Consider the following 18,150-nt stretch of genomic DNA (forward strand, 5'->3'; position numbering starts at 1 on the left):
ATGCATAGATCAAATCTGCAAATTTTTAGAAAATTTGAAAATCATTTGATACTTCATTTCATTAATTCAAATTGACGGATAATCATAGAATCATTTTATACACCGATTCAAATTAATGAAACGAAGTATCAAATGATTTTCAAATTTTCTAACAATTTACATATTTGATCTATGCATTAAGAACTTTAAATTGAACGGTTAGATTGTTGAAATTTGATAGAGAAAATGAGTTATTGAACGGAGTAAGTCTATGTAACTCTTAGAATAAAAAGATCCATCCTCTTTAATATATATATATATATATATATATATATATATATATATATATATATATAATTTTCTCTCCTTTTGTGTTTCATTTTCTCTCTATGCTTTTTTAGTTTATCGGTTGTCGTCCTACATGTATTTCTTACCTTTTTCTTTTGGATTTTAATAAGTTTTAATTAGAGATTCAACGAATCATATTAATATTAAAGATTTAAACAAATTATATTACTATTAAACATCCAATGAATAAGGATATATTTTAAGAAATAACTTATTTAAGATATTATATAATAAGTTTTTATGTAATAAGATCTTATAACATTAAACATTCAATGAATAATGATATGTTTTAAGAAATAACTTCTTTAAGATCTTATATAATAAGTTTTTATATGATAAGATCTTATAATATTATAAGTGTTTAAAATTTAATAAACTTTTATATTTGAATATGTTAAAAAGTAGTTATATAATTTTAAAGTGTTGGATGTATAATTATTTAAATACTTATAGGAAGTTATTTCATTTTAGAAATAAAAAAAATTATTATAATTAAATTTTGATTGAAAGTAAAATAAAAATATAAAAAGTAACTAAATAACTTTCAAAAATGACATTCTATATCACAATAATATTAAAATGATAATAAAAAAAATTAGTAGTCTTTTCACTCTCTATATATATACATATATATTAAATGATTTTATCTATAATTTTTTTAAAAATAAAAATAATATTAAAAATTAAATATTTTTATAAATACTAAAGGGTTTGAATCACTTTGTGTCACTAATAATGATAGGTAGATAGAATATTAGAAGATTGTATGTAGTTATTTAGAGGAAATATAATTTTTTTTTTATATCTAAAGAATATAATGGTCCACTAAAAAGTGGAGACAAAAAATAGTTACATAATCTTATATCCTTTTTATAATAGGTATAGATAAAATTTAAAATCGATTTTTAAGAATTAAATATAATACTAATATATTTAATAAATATTAATAATTTTAGATATTTTGATTAAATAAATTATGAACACGTACATTAAAAAATAATACATATAAGCATCACACATAAGTATTTAAAAAAATGCCAAAAAAATAAGAAAAAGTGTAATTAGAAATTAAGGTAAAATTTAGAAAATAAAAAAGTCTATGCGCGACAAAATTTTAAGTTTCCTTTTCACTTACTGATAGAAAGTTCCCTTTGTTGATATATTAATTTTAAAAATAAAAATAAAAATAATATTAAAAATTTAATATTTTTATAAATACTAGAGAGATTTTATTATGATTTGAGTTATAATTTTTATAAGGGTGATGATATATACACCTCCTATTTTTTATAAATACACCTCCAATATCTTTTTTTAAAATAAAATTCCTAAAATATCCTTCTAATTAAATATGATATGTTGATGGAAACATTAATTTTAGCATTCCAGAAAGTGTTTTCCGGAATAGTAAAATTATTGTTCCGGAAAGCATTTTCTGGAAGTTTGTTTCTTATATAATTCTTGAAAGTTCTTTCCAGAACATTAAATTTAGTATTCTGGAAAATATTTTCCAGAATTATGTAACAAGCATACTTCCAGAAAATACTTTCCAGAATAAAAAATTTATTATTCCTAAATATACTTTCCGGAACAAAAACTTTATTATTCTGGAAAACACTTTCCGGAACAAATAGTGAGAAGAATTATTTGAACGAAAAAATGCATATGGTTTGACACCTTTCCCTTCGATACTGAACCCGCTTACAACTTATAACAAAACTAAAAAGGGAAGAGGATAATGCAGAAATTGAATAGGAAAGAAGGGGAGGTATGGAGGTGCGGAGAAAAAAGTAAAGAAGAAGAAACATGGTGCACAAAGAAGAAAGAATAACAGTGAGAAGGGAGGTGCGAATCTGAAAAATTATAAGTTAGAAAAATAATAAGGCTCATGATATATACACCTTCTTTTTTTTTATAAGTACACCTTTTTTTTTTTTTTTTTTTAAATTTATAAAATATTGTAGTTTTTTTTTTAAATTTTCTAATTTTACACCTCCAACTTTCAATTTGCTACTTTCTTTTTTTTTTCACACTTTTTTTTTTTTTAGTTTTCACATACTACCAAAATAGGTGTGATGAAGGAAAGGTAAGGGGGTGCATGTAAAAATTGAAAAAAGGAGGGAAGATGTGAAAAAAAAGTACTAAATTAAATATTGTAGATGTAAAATTAAAAATTAAAAACAAAAAAATTTAAAAAAATTTAAAAATATTTTAGAAATTTAATTATTTTTTTTAAAAAGAGGTGTACTTATAGAAAAAAGGAAGTGTATATATCATGAACCAAATAATAAATCCGGAAGTGTGCTTGTTACATAATTCCGAAAAATATTTTCCGGAATACTAAATTTAATGTTCCGGAAAGAACTTTCCGGAATTATATAAGAAACACACTTCTGGAAAATACTTTCCGGAATAATAATTTTACTATTCCGGAAAATACTTTCCAGAATGCTAAAATTAACATTTCCATCAACATGAATCATATTTAGTTATAAGGATATTTTAGGAATTTGATTTTAAAAAAAGAGATTGAAGGTGTATTTATAAAAAATAGGAGGTGTATATATCATCACCCTTTTTATAATCTTTTGATTTAATATTGATGGAATAAAGTTGGGTTCATGATATATACACTTCCTTTTTTCTATAAGTACACCTCCTTTTTAAAAAAAATAATTAAAATTTTAAAATATTTTTAATTTTTAATTTTTAATTTTACATCTACAACATTTAATTTAGTACTTTTTTTCACACATCTTCCTTTTTTTTTTCTTCAATTTTTACATGCACCCCCTTACCTTTCCTTCACCCCACCTATTTTGGTAGCATGTGAAAATTAAAAGAGAAAAAAAAGTGTATGAAAAAGAAGAAGAAAGTAGCAAATTGAAAATTGAAGGTGTAAAATTAGAAAATTAAAAAAAAAACTACAATATTTTATAATTTAAAAAAATATAAAGGAGAGGTACTTAAAAAATAAAGGAGGTGTATATATCATGAGCCTTTTTATAAGTGCACCTCCTTTTTATTTTATTTTTTTAATTTTACACCTTCAACTTTTAATTTGCTACTTTTTTTTCACACACTTTTTTTCTTTTTTTAATTTCCACATGCTACTAAAATAGGTGGGGTGAAGGAAAGGTAAGGGGGTACATGTAAAAATTTAAAAAAAAAAAAAGAGGGAAGATGTGTAAAAAAAAGTATTAAATAAAATATTGTGGATGTAAAATTAAAAAATTAAAAAAAAAATTAAAATATTTTAAAAATTTAATCATTTTTAAAAAAAAGAGATGTACTTATAGAAAAAAGGAGGTGTATATATCATGAACCATAAAGTTGCCATGGATTGGGCTTGGTTTTTTCCAGAGCTCCTAAACCCATTATCAGAGACCAAGCCCAACCCAGTTAGCTTAACAGTGGGCTAAATATTCATTCTTCCCTCCGAAATTTAACAACACAGCGCCACTCCCTCGCCCTAGCAGACATTCGAGACTCCCTCGCCGGCCCCGACACCTCCTTCCCTGTTAGGTATTCTTCCCTGTTAGGTATTCTCGCTCTGTTAGGTATTTTACTTTCATTCTTCGCCGGCCACGACACCTCCTAATTATGCGTTTCGCTTATGAAATCGGGAAATCTGGGACTAGTTATTTGGAAATTCTATGTCATTGTATTTGTTGGAGTGGTTTAGGTATTTTACTTTCCTTCTTCGCCGGCCACGACACCTTGATTGTCATTGTATTTGTTGGAGTGGTTGGTTGCATTTTGTTGTATTTTTTAATTAAAGGACGAGAAGAAAATGATGTTTTATTTGCTCAAATTACTAAATATAAAGGAAAATCAAATATATTATATGAGATTAAATGGAAAAACCTTGATCTGGGCCTATGAAGGAGCCCAAAACCCAAGGGTGAAAATTTTCAATCAAATCAGTTTCTACTCTTATTAGTTTGCTTTTTCTATCATTCTATACTGGGACAATAATGAGGTAGATGAAATTACAAAATGATCATGGCTTCTAAATTTGGGAGAGTTTCTTTTTGTGTTGCTTTTGTTTTTTAATTTTAAGAGTTGGAACGTGAAAGGGTAATGATGTGCTTGTGTTATATTTTTGTATCAATTGATCCTTCAAGAAGAAAACGAAAGTTGATTCTTTGTGCTTTATGAGTGAGTTGGATATTGAATTTGAAGTTTGTAATGAGTGAACACAAAAAGTAAATTAGTTCTATGTATAAATGTTCATATCGTTTATGTGATGCAGTTTGGTTGTTTCTACATGCGTATTGTTAGTTATCCATGTGAGCTAAGAGATAAACATTGTGCAATTTGCTCATGGAAATTCCCCCTTCACATTTTGTTTCCACCCAAATAAGTTTACAGAAACTTGTTCTGTTTTGTGAGTCTCAACAAGAACAAACTTTGAATGTCAAGTAACATATTATAGAGGGCTAGCATTTCTGTTTTAGACTTGTTAATTCTTGAATGAACTAAGTGTGTTCATTTCTGTGATAAATCTTTTGATGCATTTTGTAATGTTGAACTAGGTTCCTCTGCGAGAGTAAAATTGTTTGGTGCAAGTGATATACCAAATGTGTATTTTTTAATTAAAGAATTGGTCAGATTTTATGGTTTATAAATATAAAGGAAAATCAAATGATTCAGCAGCTTCCGGAAACAATTTGTTACAATTCTGTTATTGCTTTACTGTTTGTTGTGGGTTATGCGTGAGAAATAATTCTCTTTTAGGAGACCCTCTGTCCTCAAATTCAGAGTCTGTTAAAATCACATCAGAAATAATTACATGAATCTTGATATAGATTTTTACATGTTGATTTTACTATATTTTTATCCACTTACTATGTAGAAATTAAAAGATTGTCATGAAGTTTGTGTATAAGACTATGAATGTGGATGTAGATTTTGAAACTCATCCTGTATGTGAAATGGTAGGTGAAAGGTTTTTCCATTAATTTAATCTCATAATTTAATTAGAGTATCCCACAACTTTGTGCTTCTTTTTCCATTAATTAATTGATAAAAGTGAATCTGCTATAAATTACTTGGTGCAAGTTAACAACAGTTTTGCTATGTACGTACTTATTGTCTTTGTACTTATTGATAATTGAGAAATTGAAGTTCGTCACATTAATGGATTTGATAATGGTTAGATAATGAAAATGAAATGAATGACTGGCCTTGATTCATTTGTTTTTTAGTTCTGTTTCATTTATTCTGCATATAAGAGTGGCAAAAGTTTGATCAGCTGATCCAGTTGCATCTCTATGTAGTAGAATCCAATTTATTAAAACTGGATATGAGATTTACAAGGTCAATTGGTATTTTTGTTTAAATGAATTGACGACCTTTCATTGAATGCATAGCGTTGTTTGTGTCCAATTGGTTGTGAATCTCACTTTCTCTTTTTGGCCTCTGGAAAACTACTTCATTTGACTGAGTGGGATATACAAAATGCTTCTTTTCTGCTGGAAGGTTACTGGAGTACCAAAAGTATTAGTGTTTTAATGATGTATAATTATGTATCTTTATGTCTCGCTCATAAAGTTTTTTCAAAGTATAATTACCTATAGAAGAAAGGCCTATAATTGAGAATATATAAGATAGTTTTTATAATCAAAGAATTAGGGATAATTTAATTTAATGAATTTCAAATAAAATAAAGTTGATAGTGAAATGGCATTACAGTAGAGAATAATTAAAAATGATTTTGGAACTTATTCAATTTTATTCACATTATTATATTATATATTGAATTGTGTTAGTCATTTTATGAATTCTAGCTACTCTTGACCACTTGGTCACAACTTTAATATTATGTTAAGAATCAACTATCCTAAAAGCTTAAGCAATTAGATACAGGGACTGAGGAATTTTTTTTATATCTCTAAACAGATTCATCACCAATATTTGGTATTCATTTACATTCATGGTTTACAGCAAATAATGAATCCATGTGCCATTAGGTGAGTCAGCCACATAGATAAATTGATGGCACTAGCCTCTAACAGATATATGATGCAATTTACTTTATTATTTATTATTTATTTATTTATAATTTTTGGCCTAGCATTATCCAAAATATTTCCAAACACCTAATAAGCTTGGGATCATGAATGATCATTAGGTGTTGTGGCTTGAATGTGTTTAGGAGCTAGTTTCTTTGACTGATTTGATTACTATTCTTGTTAAAAATGTTTGCAGAAAAGCTATCCTGTGCATTCATGTTGATAAGTAACATAGGAGGGAGCTAATATTCAACAAAAATATATTGCATAAAATTGGGTTAAGCATCCAATTACTTTAAGACATGATTTTAGAGATAAGGATATACAATAGGTCAAAAAATGTTTCATAAAATTGAAAATAAAGAGTTGATTTGCTGTTAATATTCATACTATAAATTATAAAAGTTTCATATACAAAATACACAAATTAAAAAATAAATATGACGAGTGCAACAAACTTCTACTTATTCCCATCAATGGTTACAAACAATACAGGAAATATCAAACTATAAACCAAAAATAAGGAACATGTACCCTCTCCTTTCAATACTATAAACTATAAACAAAAACCCTAAACCCTAAACTATAAACTCTAATGCATCAGTCTTGACAACTTTCAATTCATTAGCAAGGTTAGGGGTGCTCTTAATCCAAGCCTCACGGACCACCTTTTCAAATCCCTTGTGTAGACCAAGTAGCTTGGAAATGGAATGGACGGTCTCTTTGCTTATTTTTTAGACCACCACATTGCACAAGGATAGGGCAATGATATGAATAAGCCAACACAAAATCTCTATAAAAGCTTTTAGAAAGAAATACTGCCATAATGTCTCGCAAACCATTCTATCAAGCCTTTTAGCCATCATTACGCCTAGTTGTTTCTGATACTAGGTGTATCTAAGACCTTTAGAGCCAAGGTCCATCAAGGAACAATCATTCATAAGCTAAACCAACTAGGAGGCATGAGAAGGAGAGAAGTGAAACCCACGAATTTATGAGCTAGAGATGACTTAGTTGAAATCTCCTAATACGAGCTAAGGCACCGCTAGTTGGCTTCTAAGACTCCTAATATGATCCCAGAGCTCTGTTCTCTAACTGAAGCTAGGACTTGCATACATAGTTGTGCATGTCCACTCCTTGCAACCTTGATTGATTTAAATTGTAGTTGCTTGAGGGAAAAAATGACTCAACCATCGATATTTGACTATTTTTCTCAACTAGGATCCATATGCCTCTAGCATGGTTTCTAGCCTCCACATTATGACGCAACTTATAGTTCAGATTGCTCCAAAATGAGGTAACTGACGAGAATGAGCAATGGGTTTCCAACACTATGAAAATAAAAGGTTTATGCAACTTAACCAACTCACGAAACGTTCTTTTCCCTTTCACATTCATTGTGCCTCTAATATTCCAACAAATAATATTTTGGTTATCTAACATAAGAAACTTTTTAGAGTGGTAACTAGAAGCTCTCCTCAAGAGAGTATGTCATCATGAGTTATATCCTCAACCTTGAGATGCCCCTTACAATCATCTCGGTTGCCATCCTACACCACACTTTGAACCCCCTCCAAGGGATCCTCATCTTAATACATATATTGGGTACCCTTAACATGCTTGATGAGGAAGACAAACTTAAACTCTACAATTCAAGGAGCAATACTCTGAGTAAACCTTGGTTTCAAGTTAACCTCCTGGATGTTAATCACGCCCACATGCATGCATGGATCGCCTATGTCAGCATGACTTCGTTTCTTCTTTTTCCTCATAGCCTCATGCACCCCTTTATTAGGCCCAACCCTATTTGCCAACATAATCTGGACATCAAGCCCCACATGATTATTCATATTTTTGGATAGTGCTAGGGACTCATTCGTAATAGCTAAGATATTTCCTCTCGCTCATATCTTGTCAAAATCTTTATCCTTCCCCAATCCATGCATATCCATGCATGAATTGTGTTGCAAATAATTTGCTTTCATTTTGTTCTCGTGATTTTTGTTTCATAATCAATCAATCCTTATGCGGTTGTAGCGAATTCATCGAAACATCTTGGATCTCATGATCACTCTTCTTCTATCTTTTCATCAATGCTGCCATCTCCACTCAACGTTGACAAGCCTCCTCCCTTTGTAATTGTCTCCTTACCTTGTACTCTTCTCCGTCGCTGCAAAAGGAGTTGCACGCACACAGGCAACATGGCCGTAACAATCACACATGGTACAAAGTAAATGTAAGCCTTTGTATTCTATTTTCTACCATACATTGTTGAGATTAAACTTACCTAACACCGATTTATAGAGGTCCAGGGTTTAGGGTGTTGAGATCGACTTTAATAGGCCTTCCTATCGTTGAGACTATAGTAAGAAGAACACTCTCGTCATAAAACACTATGCCTAGCCCTGGAAAGCATACCCAAACAAGGGTTTTATCCTCCCCTACCTTAAATGCCACAATCTTCGATGATCATTGTCTAATAGTCAAGTAATGATCAAAGAGCATCCACAAACCTCCTTGCATTATAACTCCTTATCGGCACCAAGATGAAATTTCACCATGAAATAGCCATGTGATATATCCATTCCAAAGCGTTTGCAACCTGCTCCACATAATAATGAAACCAATGTTCTTCCCCAACAATTTCACCACCAGACATTATTTTCATGGTTCGCATAGTTTCACAAAAGTTGATTTAGCAATAATAAACTTAGGAAGGAGACAATCACCACCTTCATATTTCAAGGACATAACACCCTCCTCAAGGAGATTACGTACCAGAGAGGATAACGAGGGCCCATAACCTCTTCCTTAAACGTTTCACTTGATCGACCAACGTCTCCCCCTCTATCTAGAAGCTTCGACAACTTCCCAATATTTCTTGACACAAGAAAAACCCTAACACTTTTTTTGATTTTGCAAGAAGTAGAACTAACTGATTGTGAGTATAATAAGGATATTGATAAAAAATACTTAATTCCAATATAAATCCTCTACAGCCAACATTCAGCCAAATCACAAACATTGATTAGTTATTGTACAATAATTAAATGTGGGAGAAAGTTTGATTAATGGTCCAGATTTTTGTCGTAGGTAACATTTTGCTGCAGAGACATGAGAGGGTACATTTTCCTTATTTTTGATTTATAGTTTGATATTTCCTGTATTGTTTGTAACCATTGATGGGAATAAGTAGAAGTTTGCTGTACTCGTCGTATTTATTTTTTAATTTGTGTATTTTGTATATAAAACTTTTATAATTTATAGTATGAATCTTAACAGCAAATCAACTCTGTATTTTCAATTTTATGAAACATTTTTTGACCTATTGTATATCCCTATCTCTGAAATCATGTTTTAAAGTAATTGGATGCTTAACCCAATATGGAATTATTTGCTTTTGCTCTATTTATGATGCCGCGAATATTTTCTTATCTGTGATCTGCTTTTTTAACTTAATAGAATACCAAGTACGAGGCTTACTTGGCTGTATGTTATGCTTTTGCCGTTAAATTTTCCTAGTTGTAAGTTATGCCTTTATTTTCTTGTGTTTTTACTAAATTTTTATGATATATATCGGCACTCTATTACTGTGGCTCGTGATATATTTTCACGAGTGTTATCCTTTCAATATTACATGTTAAAAAATATTAATAAAAAATAATGAAAGAGAATAGGATGTCGTGACAAAAACTACTACAAAGTTTTCGGAAGATCTATGACATAATTTAATAATCGATTTGCTTTCCAAGATTTACATGGCAATGTGTTCAAATTCATGTACTCAATGTCAAATACATCGGAGTCTTATAAATAATATCCAAAACAATGGAATATGAACGAAAGTTTAGAAAAATAGATAATCCTCTCTCTCAATCTCTTTATATATAATATCAAAGAAATTAGTCCATTAACAATAAATAATAAAGAAATATTTTTTATACTAATGATAACAAAAATAATTAATGTTATTGGTTACATTAAAATAATTAAATCTAATATCATTATTTCACGTTATAATACATCAATGTGTGATGTGCTGTGAGTAGTTAGTAACAATCGCTTGAATGGTATAATATATACTTGCTAACAATTTTTCTAAATACAATGATTTGAGAATTTAATTACTTTATAAAAAAAATTTTTTTTTTTTAATTGAACTAATTAAAAATACAGCTTAATAGAAATTTTAGAAAAAGGAAAATGTGAATTTGTGAGCAAAAGAAACCAGACTTTTAAAATAAAATAGGAGGACTTGTTTAATATTAAATTAATTATTTTCGAAGTAATTTTTAAAAAAAATTTAATGTTATAAAAAATTTTGTCAGGTTTTTAGGTAAATAAGAGAATGACCGCTTTCTTTTTGATTGAAGGATTTGATGGAGAGGGATATGATTTTTTAGGAAGTTAAGAGAGAGAGATCATTCCCAAATCTCAATCCATTACCGATAATTTTGTTAATGGGTTTTGAGAGAGATAAGAGGTTCATAATCTGATCTTATGTTTTATACTTTTTAATTCAATCCATTGCAGTGGTCACATTTCTGTGTTCTCACACTACATAGCCAGCCACAACCCTAAGCTTCTGTTCCTACACAACCTGGTTAATAAAAGTTCCCTATATTTTATTAATCTTAATTGCTCTGTTCATCAGAATTCAGTATATTGTAAATTTGTAATTTCTAAATTGTGTGTTGTAAATTTTACTGATCTCAATTGCTCTATTGTAATTTGTAAATTTATGATTTCTATGTTGTTGATCTTAATTGCTCTGTTGGAAATGGGAACTGGGAAGTATGCTATTTGAGTCTTGGAAATGGTTTCATGGTCTGGATTGTACATTTTTATATATAGCTACTTAACGCGCTGGAAATTAATGAAGTCAAGTGAAACAATAGATGAAGATGAAATCATAGCTGGAATTATATATATTCTTTCATTTTTAATATCTAGGAAGAAAAAGTATTGTAGGATGTTATTAATGTTGTTTTGGGTATGTATTTGACTATTTTTTATTAGTCTTTTGAAATTGGTTGTTTGGTTGAGATCATATGTAAAGCAATCTGGGAACTAGATTGAAGAATTTGGTGCTCTTTAGTCAATAGTCAATACCAAGTACCAACATAAAGTAATACTTGCAGAACCCTTCTTTCCTCTCTCACTCTTCTTTGCTAAAGATCACATGCACCACTGGCTCAATTACTGCCTTCACTCTCTCCCACTTCAACATCACCCTCAAAATACCACCCTTCATCCGTGACCTCACAAACCTTGACTTCAGCTTCAATTTCATCCCTGGTGACTTCTCCACACCCCTCTACAACTACTCCAAAGTGGAGTACCTAGACCTCTCTAGGAACAACTTTGATGACAATGTTGCCCATGTCATTGACCAAGTTCAGCAAATTGGAGAAATCCTTGTGTCAATTGGAGATATGATGCCTTTGGAGAAGCTGGATATGTAAAAAAAAAAGACTTAGCTTCTTGGTTTCTTCACTCAGTTCCAATCCTTGTAATTTTTGCAACATCCCGTTATGCTTCACCAACATGGCAATCTCATTTGCCAAACCTAATTCTTGCACAACAGGGTAAGCACATTGAATCATTGATCAATACTTGATAAAAATTAATGGTTAGTTGTCACATTGGTTTATCCCCTTGATTTCATTGCACACTTGAGCATATGATTCTATCACTGAAAGCTGTTGATAAGATATTTTCTAGTGTCACCATGCTTGTAAATATGGGTTAATGTGTGATCCTAATTTATAGTCCTTAAGAAATGGCTTAATAGTAAATAATTGGAATAAGGGTCTTATTGGATGGCCCTGACATTATGGAAGAAAAACCCTCGAGGTGGCTTGCTTTATAAGAGAAGAAAGTGGATGAGATATTTTAGCATGCTCTCCCAAAATTATAGCATGTTCTCTCTCTCCTTGTTTGTTTTGTTTGTGTTTAAATTGAATGTTATTTATTGATGAGGATCAACTTGGTATTGTTTTGGTTTGTGTTTAAATTGAATGTCATTTGTTGATGAGATCAACTTGGTACTGTTTTGGAAACCTTGTTTTGATAGGAGGTGAATAGGATTTTAGTATTATACAATGAGTCTATACTTATGTTAATGTTTTTAGTTATTCTTTGATATTAAAATTTAAAACTTATGTATGACCTTTGAAAGCCATCCTTTTAAGTTTTAGTTGTTATTTTATACTCTTTTAGTTAAAGTTTGGACATTTGGATAAGTGGTTATGTCAACCTTTACCACTTTAGAAAAGTTTTAAAAATATTGTATCTCTTCTATAGTTCCATTTTGCTTTTATAATAAATTAATAAAGTTAAAATGTATAATTATATGTTACTTTTTATTTAGTTTTTAATTTTACTATTATTTAGTTTATTTAATATATATGTGTAATATATATATATATATATATATATATATATATATATATATATATATATATATATATATATATATATAAAGAGAGATTCGTTTACTCTATATAAGTCATGTTTTATATCAGATTTTAACGATCTAATTATTAAACTTAAAGTTATTAATGTACAGAATAAATTTGTAAATTTTAAAAAAAATTAAAAATCATTTGATACTTCGTTTCATTAATTCTAATTGATAGATAATCTCATTTAGGTATATTTACTCCTAAGTAAATAAATCATTCTTTATATATATTAGTATTATGTTTTACATAAATTATTATTATACTTTTTATTATTATTATTATTATTATTATTTTACTACATTTAGTACATTATATGCGCTTATTTAAAAAAAATTAAAAGAAATTAAACTTAATTAAAAGAAGGCCTATCAAACTTAAACAAAAAAAAAAAGACAAAACAGTTAAAACGTTGTGTTCGTTGGACCAATTTTCTAAACTCAAATCCTTTCTTATATTTATCCGTAGGTGCGGTCATACGGAACGCAGCTTCTTAATATTGATAGGAGTTTCGTAGTTTGCTTAGTACATGGAAGTGACAACCTTCAAGTTTCAAAGGTGCGTGCTTTTGTCAATGCTTCTTCTTAACTGTGATTTTCTTGTGATTTTCTTCTGTTAATTAATTTTTGTGTAACCCAAATTGGCATAAACCATGGAACTAAACTCAAGTCTGTTATTATAATCCAAAGCTCTAATTTTTATTTTTTGTTTTTTGTTTTTCAGAAAAATCCCTTCCAAGGCATTTGTTTGATTGTGTTAAAGGTTGGCTGATTCTATGCGGTGGTTGGCTTCATTTGATGAGAGAAAATTGCGGGGATGGTTGTTTGTCTTAATTGGCTCTATTTTCTTTGTTGGGTATTTCTTTGTTGTTGTTATTTCCAAGCTTCTCCCACCTTCAAACATTGCCCTCATTTCTGCGTTGCAAAATGACTGGTAATTAATTAATTAATTAGTCCTGATATTGAGATGTGATTCTGTAGGTTTTTACTTTCATGTCAATGGTTTTTCAACATAATTGTCGTTTTTGGGGAGGGCATAATTTAGGGTGTAGAATGTAAGGGCATGAAATTGCAATATGTTCTGTCATGGGTTTTTGTATAAATTGTTTTGTGTCGTGTGATGATGATAATGGGTATGTTACTGTGTTTCATGAACATGTCATTCATGCTCGTTTGATGATGATAATGGGTGTGTTACTGTGTTTCATGAAAATCTTACCACACACTGAGAGGTTATAGTGTGTTCATTCATGACAAGATCTGATTTGGTTGGTTTGGATTCTTTGGAACATGGAATGATTTTTCTGCTTACGCAAATTAAACACCTGAATTAAACTGGGTTGTGTTCTTGTCATGTTGTGTATCTGTAAAGTTTTGAGGTTTGCTCCATGTTTGTGTCTGATTGTCTTGTAGATCTCTAAGGGTAGAAACAAAGTTTATTTTTAGGTATATATGAAAATCGGAACGAGATTATGGCTAATAGATTATAGAAGGATATAAACAAATCAACACCTGAATTTCCAAGAGAACTCTCCTGATCTGTTCTCAACATTCACTTTATTGAAGGTGTCAATTAGGTGGCACCACATTATACTCCTTCCAGTATTAGGGGTGTTATTTGTGTACAGAACTGTAAACTATCTGCAAATCTTGATTAAATCAAACATCTTCAAGAAGACTGATAGTGCTGGTTATCTGTAGCCATAGCCTCTGAATTTCTCCAACATCAAATTATCCTGATCGATAGCATTAATGTCTATAGTAACGAAAGATTCCATACTCTATTGTAGCCTAGACTAAACTGCTTGGACCTCCTCACATCCTTCAGACAATGATTTTGTAGAAAATAACTCTCTTGGTGATGCTTTAGGAAATAATGTTAGGGAAATGGTTTTTGATAGAAGAACCAACGAACATGTTGGAGATCAGGACGAGGGAGGTGATTTTTGATAAGTACTTAATCAGGTACCATTTGTCTCTTGGTCCAACATGATGGTTGTCCTAGCTTCCTTAGTGATTCTTTCTTTTGGACATGGGATCCTCCAAATTTAGGTCTGGATTTATGTAATTGCTAAATGCATAATTTGAGTTAGTGCCTTAAATTAAGTTTTCCACCATCAAAACATCATCACCCTTTTCTGGACTCTTCTAAAATGAGAAAAATAAATTTAACGCGTGTGTTGTGATTATGTTGCAACTAATAAATTCACCATTGGAACAAATAACAAATATTTTGTTGATGGTATAATTTCTTGATAAGCAATTGTTGTTATCTTTGTAATTACTATTACCTCTCCCCAAATGAGAAAGAAAAACTCATTATTTTCCTGTTTTTCTTTTGATAATTATAATAGGTACTATTGCTTCTTGGTGCCATTGACTCTCCCTATAATTTTGGTTGCTGTGTACTTTCATTGGCTCAGCATGAAGTTGTTCAAGCATGCTTAGCTTAACTTTGCCAGATTTTGAGGGCAGAAAGACCTGTATGTTGTTGGAGAACACCTATGTCAATTGCTTCTTTGGTATAGTCATGCAGAACCTGCACTCCTTTAATCACCTCAAAAAGCAGACTTAGGATTGTTGTTTGTGCACATTGTCATCAACTCTTTCTTTGCAGAGTTATGTGTATCATTCAGTCCTTCTAGCAGCATAAATTACTTTGGAGGCTCATTGTCGCCACTGGCCCGAAACGGGCTTTCGGCATTCGCGATGGATGGTTGGACTCTTTTATTTGTTTAAAAATATGGATTGCTAGAATGACTTATTCTCAAACTGAGACCTTGTCAAACGAGCAATTTTATTAAAAGGCTCACCAATCCATGTTAATCCCAAGCGGGACCCTCCATGGATTAGCGGTTTTCATAAAAAGGAAGGGTTCGTGGAGTCGCCACCAATGTTTTACTCAAAACATTGGAAAAAGAAGTTTAAGGCAATCGATTCAAAAATCGACTTCGGCCATGACAACCAGAGTCGGGTAAGGGAGTCGGTTACGCGTGGGGAAGGTGTTAGCACCCCACAGCGCCCCTTTTGGGTTCCCTATGACAGATTATTTAAAAATAATAGTGCGAAATTACTAAATTACCCCTATTTATTCTAAGCAATTATAAATTAACTATCTACATGATGACAGTTTAAATATGTACACACAGAAAGCGGTAAAAGAAGGGACTTTAAAGAGATAAACCTTTGAAGCGTGCTTTCTTATATATTTTGACAGAAATTGGGAAGCGTTTTGGCGTTCCCTCCCTCTACAAGACCGCTCGCTCCCTCCTATAAAATTTTAACTATGGAAATCCGGAGGATTTCCCTTCGACTAGGTTCGAGACTCAAGCAAAAAGCTCAGAACTCGAGAACTTTGTCGGATCAACTCTCCGAGTGATTTCTAGGCAGAGCACTGCTCAAAAAAACCCAGAATACTCAAGAAGAGGGTTAAAACTCAGTGTAAAAGTGTGAAATGACGTCCCATTGACGTCATATTTATAGGGAAGAGGCTCAATACGGTTCCTGGGGGTCAATACGGTCCGTATTGAAGTTTTGAACTACAATACGGCCGTATTGAATTCAATACGGCCGTATTGAAGTTCAAAAACCTCAATACGGCCGTATTGAAGTTCAGTGCAGCCGTATTGAAGTTCAGTGCAGCCGTATTGAATTCAATGCAGCCGTATTGAAGTTCAGAAATTTCAATACGGCCGTATTGAGTTCAGTGCGGCCGTATTGAAGTTCAAAATGTTCAATACGGCCGTACTGAACCTCTGGGAGGCCGTATTGGGCTTCATTCCTCCCACTTTTCTTATTTTAGCTATCCTAAGACCTCTAGACCTATAGAGAACCCTCCTTGGGCCTTCTGGAAGTCCTTCTGGCTGATCTTCCTTCAGTCTTCGAGAGTCTTCAAGCTTTATTTCCGACCCGGACAATTTTAGGGGTCTACAGCTGCCCCCCCTTTACTTAGTCGGACGGCCTTTTGGTGTACCGGCTGACAAGTAAAGGAGTTGACCCAATTGTCCGGGTGATGTGCCAACCTTCTGACTTGTAGTGTCTTCCGGTGGAAAATTGTTGAGTAGCCTCTCCAGGTTTTGCTTCGCTCGTCGCCCGAGCCGGAAGCTGCATACCTCCGTGCTTCTGAACACTCTGGTAGCGTGAGTACTGCCTCTCCAGGCTCAACTTCACTCGACGCCCGAGCTGGAAGTTGTGAGTACCGCCTCTCCAGGCTTAGCTTCGCTTGCCGCCCAAGCTGGAAGCTGTGAGTACCGCCTCTCCAGGCTCTGCTTCGGTGCTTCTAACATCCTAGGCAGTTGAGTTTGCCCTCTCCAGGGTTAGCTTCGCTTGCCGCCCAAGCTGGAAGCTGTGAGTACCGCCTCTCCAGGCTCAACTTCACTCGACGCCTGAGCTGGAAGTTATGAGTACCGCCTCTCCAGGCTTTGCTTCGCTCGCCGCCCGAGCTGGAAGCTGCATACCTCCGTGCTTCTGAACACTTTGGTAACGTGAGTTTGCCCTCTCCAGGGTCTGCCTCTGTGTTCTTGACGACATTGGCAATGTGAGTTTGCCCTCTCCAGGGATCTGAGATGGTTTTGTCTCCACAGTCCACGGTGCTGCTTTGACAATTTGTTTTTGATTTTGGTGCCGCTGAGGGCTGGATAACGCAGGGATCCGTCTAGGGGATGTGCAGTTACTCATAGGTTCTTGTGCCCCAACTTGCATTTGCATAGTTGGTACCCATGGGGAATTTCTGTTTCCTTGGGGTGTAGACACGAAGATGCTCTTTCTGATGTGAGTGATGCCTTACGATTGGCTGACGTCCTTTGACGTTGTGGAGTATCCCGATTATCCTTATTCGGGTGACTCTTTTGGATTTTTCTGATTTTTGCTGCCTCTGTGTAGGCTGTTATCCGCTGGGGATTCTAGATGTTGATTTTTGATTAGCCTCTTCTGTTAGGCGGATCATCTTGACGCTTGATTTTTGGCTGAAAGCCGATTTCCACTTGGGGAATGGTTTATTGATTTTCTTTTTTGGATTTTCCTTTTTGTAGGAATGCCTCTTGAGTAGGCGACTGGGGATTTAGGGATCTTATGTATCCCAGAGTATTATTTAGGAAGCCTCTACAGGCTTAGACTCACTCAATGCCTGAGTTGGAGAGCTATCTTCCACTGAGGAAGTTTTGACTGAATATTTTGCTTTGGATGATCGCGCTTCCATTGGGGATTTTCGCTGATCTTGGTTTGATAGCTTTCACTGGGGAATTTGGCCCGTGAGTGGAAGCTGAGATATCTCTGGGGAGTATTATTTCTGCGAGCCTCTCCAGGCTCAATTATTCTGAGAGAGTATTATTTCGGCAAGCCTCT

The 18,150-nt window shown here is 32.5% G+C and overlaps 1 long non-coding RNA gene across 1 annotated transcript; it reads left to right on the plus strand.

Annotated features, from left to right (window-relative positions):
- The first annotated feature begins 3,696 nt into the window (after positions 1–3,696).
- Positions 3,697–13,591, plus strand: LOC145958240 (uncharacterized). The gene is made up of 3 exons (XR_014433898.1): positions 3,697–3,852; positions 13,277–13,366; positions 13,532–13,591. It is a non-coding gene; the product is annotated as an uncharacterized LOC145958240 (long non-coding RNA).
- The last annotated feature ends 4,559 nt before the right edge of the window (positions 13,592–18,150 follow it).

The sequence above is a fragment of the Cajanus cajan genome, chromosome 5 (genome assembly GCF_000230855.2).
Source record: "Cajanus cajan strain Asha chromosome 5, NIPB_CcT2T_4, whole genome shotgun sequence".
Lineage (NCBI taxonomy): Eukaryota > Viridiplantae > Streptophyta > Magnoliopsida > Fabales > Fabaceae > Cajanus > Cajanus cajan.